Genomic DNA, 7596 nt, shown 5'->3' with positions numbered 1-7596 from the left:
ACCATTTGTGACTTGGGAGGAAGGAGGGCGGACGGAGCCGGAAGTGCGAGGCGCGGGCCTCTCTGCCCACCCTCACCCAACGTGGGGGAGGGAGAGCGGGGACGCAAGGGTGGCGAGCGTGTGTGGGAGGTGGAGCCAAAGTCCCCTGAGGTCTCGGGAGAGGGAGGAGAGACCGGAGGGCGGATGTGCTGGAGTGGGGGTGCGAAAGGTTCACCCGCATCAAAGTAGAAAAGGGAGGGGCGAGCCTAGGAGGGCTGGAAGTGTGCCGGAGTTGGGACTGATGTAGCCCAAGTTCCTGGAAAAAGAGCAGGCCTGTCCCGAAGTAGCGTGGGCGTGCGTGCGAGGGGAGGTTAGACTCTGTGGATCGGAAGTGTGTTGGGAACGAGGCCAAGTGCCTATCCTAGTTCTGAGAGACAAAGAAGGGCAGAGGTGTGCCAGGGGAAGGGACTGTGTGTCTTTCCAATCCCAGGATGGCTGGGCTTAAAAGTCCTCCCAAGTTCTGGAGAGATTGGGGCTAACTGTACTCCAGTCGTGGGGGAGGAGAAGCGGGCTAGCCAGGATCTTCTCTCTGCCCGGTGTCCTGTGGTCGAGTTTGCTCCTGGGAGCCCAGGTGCTTATATATAGAAAGAGGATGCCGAAATCTGTCGCTGTCCAGGAACTGATGTGTGCCGGTCTTCCCTGGGACCGCGGTGCCTCTCATCTTCCTTGGGAGCACAGCTCAACAAAGTATTGTCTTGGCTTTCTCAGGGACCAGCATCTGGTGTTTTCTTATTCCTTGGTTTCCGGGGCCTGGTGTGGTCTTGACTTCCTTGGTGCCCAAGGGCTCTGATTTTCTCTCTCCTCCTTGGGACTCAGGACCCTGTGTACTCTCCTCTTCCTTGAGGTTTCTTGGCAGGTCTCAGCGGCCCTGTGCTGCCTTCTGGGGCCCCTGTTCACTGCCTCCTAAGCTTGCTTTAAAGGTTTTTAATTTTTTGGTCACTGTGGAGGATCCACCCTCAAGCTACACATCGTTCCTCTTAATTGTTGCGGTTATTAAGTCTGTTGATTTTGCATGTTAGTGTTTACCCAGAGACCATATAGATACCTTTTATTCTAATATTTTATTGGAGTAGTGTGTGGTCATGTGCTTCTGTAATCCCAGCGCTTTGGGAGGCTGAGGCTGGAGGATGACTTGAGCCCAGAAGTTCAAGTTTACCAGAACAGTGATTGGGCCATTACACTTCAGCCAGAGTGAGATCCTGTCTCAAAACAACGACAACAAAAACCCATGATTTCTGAACAAATATCAACTATTATACATGTAAAATGTCAAAAATGAGCCGGGCTCGGTGGCTCAGCCTGTAATCCCGCACTTTGGGAGGCTGAGGTAAGTGAATTGCCTGAGCCCGCAGGTTCGAGACTGCCTGGGCAACCTGGCGAGACCTTATCTCTACAATAAATCCAAAAAATTAGCCAGGCGTGGTAGCATGCGCCTGTAGTTCCAGCTACTTGGAAGGCTGAGGCGGAAGGATTGCCGGAACCCAGCAGGTCGAGGCTGCGGTGGCCGGGAGCGGCCACTGCACTCCGGTCTGGGTGACAGAGTGAGACTCCAACTCAAAAAAAAAAAAAAAGTCAAAAATGTTATTCATTTTCTTTGGTTTTAAAAACAGATATACAGTGCCCTGAGCCTTGTTCAGAACCTTTAGGGCCAGAAGTCTTTTGGAATTCATCATTATTTGCATTTTAGTAAGATAGTAAGCTACATAAACCATGCTGTATGTAATGTCTCTTACAGGTCTGTGGTAGTGCTTGGCAATGAAACATGTATCTGTAGCAAAATACAGAAAGATTAACACTAGGTTGAAGAAAGATAGAGTATAAATAGCCTTGTTAGTTCACATAAATTTCAGACTCATAACAAGGATAAATTTTTCATTAGAAAATGTTTTGGGGTGGGGTGTGGTTGCTTATACCTGTAATCCCAGCTGTTTGGCAGGTCAAGGCAGGAGGATTTCTTGAGCCCAGGAGTTTGAGAACAGCCAAGGCAACATAGCAAGACCTCGTTTCTACAAAAAAAAAAAAAAAAAAAAAAAAATAGCTGAGCATGGTGGCCCATGCTTATAGTCCCAGCTACTCAGGAGGCTGAGGCAGAAGGATCGTCTGACCTCAGAAATTCAAGGCTGTGGTGAGCCATGATTGTACCACCACATTCCAGGCTGAGTGACAAAGTGAGACCCTGACTCACGAAAAAGATTGTTTTGGAATTTTAAATTTCAGAGAAGTCATTGTGGATCAAAAATGAAAATGGCTGGAATAGCAATAGTAGTTATTTCATTCAATTGCAAGGTTTGATTTTTATATTTTCTTTTTTAATATCGTCTACATAGGCATACATTTATTGCGATACTTAGCTATTGAAATATATTAATATTCTTCCACATGCTTTCTTTAATCAGTGGTCTACTATTGGTTTAAATTAAGCAACATATGACTAAGAATAAAATATATAAAACTATAAATTGGCCCAAACCTCCGTGGTGGATGTTGGTGTTCAGCTGAGTCCTTAAATCACTGTGCATCTGAATCCTGGGCTTGTGATTTCATCTCCACTCAGCATTCTCTGTCTTTGTTGCAGCATACAGAGCTTCTTCAAGTTGTTCCATGTGAAGGGGGACACATGTTTTAAAATAATTTTTAGGGCTGGGCTCAGTGGCTCAGCCTGTATTCTCGGCACTTTGGGAGGCTGAGGTGAGTGGATTGCTTGAGCCCTCAGGTTCGAGACCAACCCAGGCAACTTGGCGAGACCTCATCTCTACAATAAATAACAAAAAATTAGCCGGGTGTGGTAGCGCACATCTGTAGTTCCAGCTACTTGGAAGGCTGAGGCAGAAGGCTTGCTGGAGCCCAGCAGTTCAACGCTGGAGTAGACATGAGTGTACCACAGTACTCAAGCCTGGGCGACAGAGTGAGACTCCAACTAAAAATAAATAAATAAATCATTTTTAGAAGAAGAAAAATATGTCTTACCATCTTTAAATTTTGAACCTCCAGGACACTTCTCTGAACTCCTCAGAGCTTGGATTTCAGGTTGGAGACATATGGATCGATTATTCAGTTTTTAATATGTAAATTATTAGTACCACAACTTTTTCCCAGAAAAGAGTCTCCTTGGTCTATTTATTCCTGCTACTCATTTATTCTTTGCCAATTTTCCCCAGCATCAAAGATAAAGTCACCATCAACATCATCCACACTGGACATAGTGTGTGGGGGAAAAAGTGAAGAGTTTGAACTTTGAGAAGAGGCTAACCACAAAGAGCCTCCAGAAAACAACCTGCCTCAAAGAGGAATGCAAGGAGTCCACAGATTGCAGGACACATGGAGGCAGGTTTGGAATCGTCCAGTTGATACCTTTGCACCCTGTATCCACTAGGGTATGTCTGGTTGAAACTAAATAAAAATCCAAATAACAAACAACATTTCCTCACAGGACAGGAAATCTACAAGTAGGTAGTTCCTGGTGCTGGTTAAGCTGCCCACTGATGTCACCCAGGATGGGCCTCCCTCTTTCCTTCTTGATGTCTTCAGTGTGGGGATATCTTGTCCTTTGGCCACTAGAGTGTAGATGAGGAACAAGCCAGGCACATATCTCTTGCTGGACCTGAACACAACCCATCTCAATACTTCTCTTTGCTTTGGGAAGTCAACCTTTTCCTTGTTGATGAAAATTGGCTCCCATCTTTCTGCTTGAGTTTTTTTTCTTGTTTGCTCACTACTCTGTTCAACAACCAGGGCTGGATATAAACATCCAAAACAAAATATGTGCTCAGCAATATTAATATAAAGATGTTTGGATGTATTACTCTTAATAAGATATGAAATAGACTTAAGTGCTACAATTATTGGGGGGAAAACATGAAAGTTCATTTATTAATGTACTTAAAAAGTCCAACTGAAAATTTTAAGGATCAACGAGATTGCAATGGGCTGGGCAGAATAAGAAATAAAGATACTCAAATGGACACACACATCACATGCATGCACAAAATCTTTGCAACCTTAAAATTGAAAAGGAGATTCCATTCCCAGTAGAATTATAAAAACATAAAATGTCTGAAATTAATTTATTGGGAAATGAAGAGGACCTATGTGAAGACAAGTTTTAGAATTACAAGTAAACTTACATAAATGAAAATGCTTATGTTCCAGGATGGGAAGGCTGACGTATAGAGTGGCAGTTACCCAAATTCATCACTCAGCCCTCTTCAGCATATGGTCTTGGTTTTTTCTAAGGCTTATGTCCTCAACGGCTGAATGTGGTCCCCATAGTTCCAAGTATCGCATGTAGCCATGCAACATTTGGCTGAAGAAGTTTGCATCAGGGTATGTGTTTGTTGTCTATCACTACTTAACAATAAAAGGACAAATGGGATTACAACAGCCTTTTGAGAGATATGGACCTTGAACTTTGTTTTGTACTTCCCTCCTCCTCCTGTAAGGGAAGGCATTGATTGCTTATTCTTCACAAGAACAAACTGGTCTCACTCTCATCTTGAGAAATACCTGTAGAAATTACTAGTACAAAAATGTTCTTTGCTTTCACCAATAAATTTAGACTTCAGAGCCATGAGTAGCATACAGTTATCACAGAGCTTCTTGGGGGGAGGTTGGTGGAGAGGAAGGGAATCATCTTTGGTTCAGTAAGTTAACACTATTTATTTATTTATTTATTTATTTATGTATTTATTGAGTCAGTCGCACTTTGTCATGCAGGCTGGAGTGCAGTGCACTATCATGACTTACTGCAGCCTCGACCTCCTGGGCTCAGGTGATCTTTCACCTCAGCCTCCCAAGTAGTTGGGACTATAGACACACACCACCATGCCCAGCTAATTTATTTTTCTTGTATTTTTTGTGGAGATGAGGTCTCAATATGTTGCCCAAGCTGGTTTTGAATTCCTTGGCTCAAGCAATCCTCGCCTCATCCTTCCAAAGTGCTGGGATTACAAATGTGAGCAATCATGCCTGGCCCCCTACAACTTATTTGGAATGGAGATGCATGGTTGGTTCTGAGCGCCTTTTTTTCACCCAGAGAGAACACATGCCACCCACTATGCAGGTCAAGGAATGAGTGGGAACCATACCTATACCTGCATCTGCTTGTATAGCTTGACTCCACCATATCCCAGAGCTTATTTTCACATCATACCCTTAGACCTGGAATGTCTCTTTGGTGTCTGTGAACCCCTGGCTATGCCTCTGAGATTGCAGCTAGGATAACCAGGCCCTTTCAACTGACTGCAGTGGGTCTCTGCCCTTCATTGGGTGTCCACCTCCCAGGGAGTGACTCAAGAGTCTGGTCAGCAGGGGTCATCCTGAGCCTGCAGAACCTAGTTACCTGTGATGTCTGTTTCTAGGCATCCCAAAATTACAGTTCAATATGATTAAGCAAGAAACTTGAGAGCAGAAGCTTGGGAAAACGAGAAAGGGATAGCATATATAGACACAAAGACTTTAGGGCTCAACTATGCTCTGTAGCCAGGAAATGTTCACGTTATGGCAAGCCCTCCTCAACATATAGTCTTGATTGTTTCCTAAGGCTCATATCCTCACAGTATCAAGGTCATCATAGTTCCAAATATCGTATGTAGCTATACAACATTTGGCTGAAGAAGTTGGTGTCAGGGAATATATTTGTTGCCTATTACCACTGTAACAAATTATCAGAACTTTGTGGCTTAAAACAACACAATGTAGTGAGACCCTGTTTGTATAACCATTTAAAAAGTTAGCTGGGTGTGTTCCAGCTACTCAGGAAGCTGAAGCAGAACGACTGCTTGAGCCCAGGAGGTTGAGGCTACAGTGAGTCATGATCATCCCACTACACTCAGTCTGGGCATCAGAGTGAGACCCTGCTTCTAACAAACATTATGTAAAAAGGTCCTTAATGACATCATCAAAGTCCCTTTTCACACATGCATCTATGTGCTGTCTGTGAGAAAAGCTGGAAGAGAGTGGTTGGTACTTAGGCATCTATGGAAGGAGCAATAAAAGAGGGTGGCATAGCCACAGTAGCTGACACAAAAGTCTGCTTAAGTGAAGCTCCCCTGCTCTAGAGTTATAAGACTACAAAACAGATCTGTGGGCAGCTGATGCTGAAAATTTCTGGACTTGCTGCCAGCAAAGATCTGAAATTCTGCCTCAGTGTCCAGGGAGCAGCAAGGAGAAGGAGACCTTGGAAGAGGGTTGGATGGAAGTGCTGAAAAGCAAAGCTGGCATTACACTGAGTGTACGAAAGGAGTGTGAGGACAAGCGCGGTAGCTCAAACCTGTGGTCATGCTGGGGTGGCCGTGAGTGTGCCACTGCACTCCAGGCTGGGTGACAGAGTGAGACTCCAACTCAAAAAATAAAAAAAGAAAGAAAAGAGTGTGATCTCTCCCTTGGTTTTAGGAGAGAAACCAAAATTTCAAAGGATTCTCATAAAGGGAGAAAGGAAAGTCTTCAAGGTTCAGGTGTGAGACCTTTCCACTCATCCCCTCCCAGAGCACTCCAGATACCCTTTGGGACAGCTGTGCGTAAGGTTGCCTCTCAGTCTCAGCTCCAGGAGATGTCACTCAGTGGTCTGTAGCCACGTGGCCCCATCCTATTCCCACTGCAACAGTGATTAATCTAGGGACACGCAAGAACCCTGGTCACGCCAGTTAGTGCAAGGGCATTCTCCTGTTGACGACAATGAAGTCAAAGTAATGAACATCAACTGGGAGTGAAGCCCAGAGTTTTGACTAAAAATTAAGAGAGTGTGTGAGGCTGAAAAATGACCTCCAAAAGTGTCAGGTCCTAATCCCTGGAGCCGGTGCATGTTACCTTATATAGAAACAGGGTCTGCAGTTGCATTTAAATTGAAGATCTTGAAATGGGGATTATTCTGGATTGTACATGCAATTATATGTATCTTTACAGGAGGGAAACAGAGATCCGATCACAAATACACAGAAAAGGAGAAGGTGATATGACCACAGGTCAAAACTGGAGTTCCACTGCCACAAGTCCACAAATGCCAGCAACCACCAGAAGCTTGAAGAGAGAGGCAAGGAATGAATTCTCTCCTGTGCTCCTCCAAGGGGAGCACAACCCTTTCAGCCCTTCGATTTTTAGCTTAGTGATACTGATTTCATGCTTCTGGCCTCCAGAACTGTGAGAGAATAAACTTCTCTTGTTTTAAGACTTCTCTTGTCTCTTGTTTTAAGACACTAAGTTTGTAGTAATTTGTTACAGCAGTGATAGGACACTAATACAGGGAGAAATGCCCAGTCTCTTGATGGAAGTTAAGGAAGCATATTCAGTCTTTTTTGGCTGCCATATTGTGGTATGGGAGCCAATTTAAGAATAACCAACATTGCAGACAGCTGAAGGGAAGGGGGAAAGAAAACTGAGTATTTGGAGATATTGCTGAACTGCTGGGTCATATGGATCCTGAAGCTACACTGGCTGCCTAACTCTTCAGGCCTGTGAATAAAAAGTTATCTGATGGTGTTAGTCTGAGATGTGTTTGCTTTTAGTAGCAACAGCAAACATACTCATACAACAGCAGTGGCAGATCCATTTGTTTTGAGACCA

The 7596-nt window shown here is 44.4% G+C and overlaps 1 long non-coding RNA gene across 1 annotated transcript; it reads left to right on the top strand.

Moving 5' to 3' along the window:
* Positions 1-3144: 3144 nt before the first annotated feature.
* Positions 3145-7201, top strand: LOC103272038. Its single transcript, XR_002482626.1, has 2 exons — positions 3145-3413; positions 6940-7201. It is a non-coding gene; the product is annotated as an uncharacterized LOC103272038 (long non-coding RNA).
* Positions 7202-7596: the final 395 nt, after the last annotated feature.

The sequence above is a fragment of the Carlito syrichta genome, unplaced genomic scaffold (assembly GCF_000164805.1).
Source record: "Carlito syrichta isolate Samal-C Ts95f unplaced genomic scaffold, Tarsius_syrichta-2.0.1 Scaffold312083, whole genome shotgun sequence".
Lineage (NCBI taxonomy): Eukaryota > Metazoa > Chordata > Mammalia > Primates > Tarsiidae > Carlito > Carlito syrichta.
Note: the sequence above shows the minus strand (reverse complement) of the source record. Positions and strands in the feature narration are given on the sequence as shown.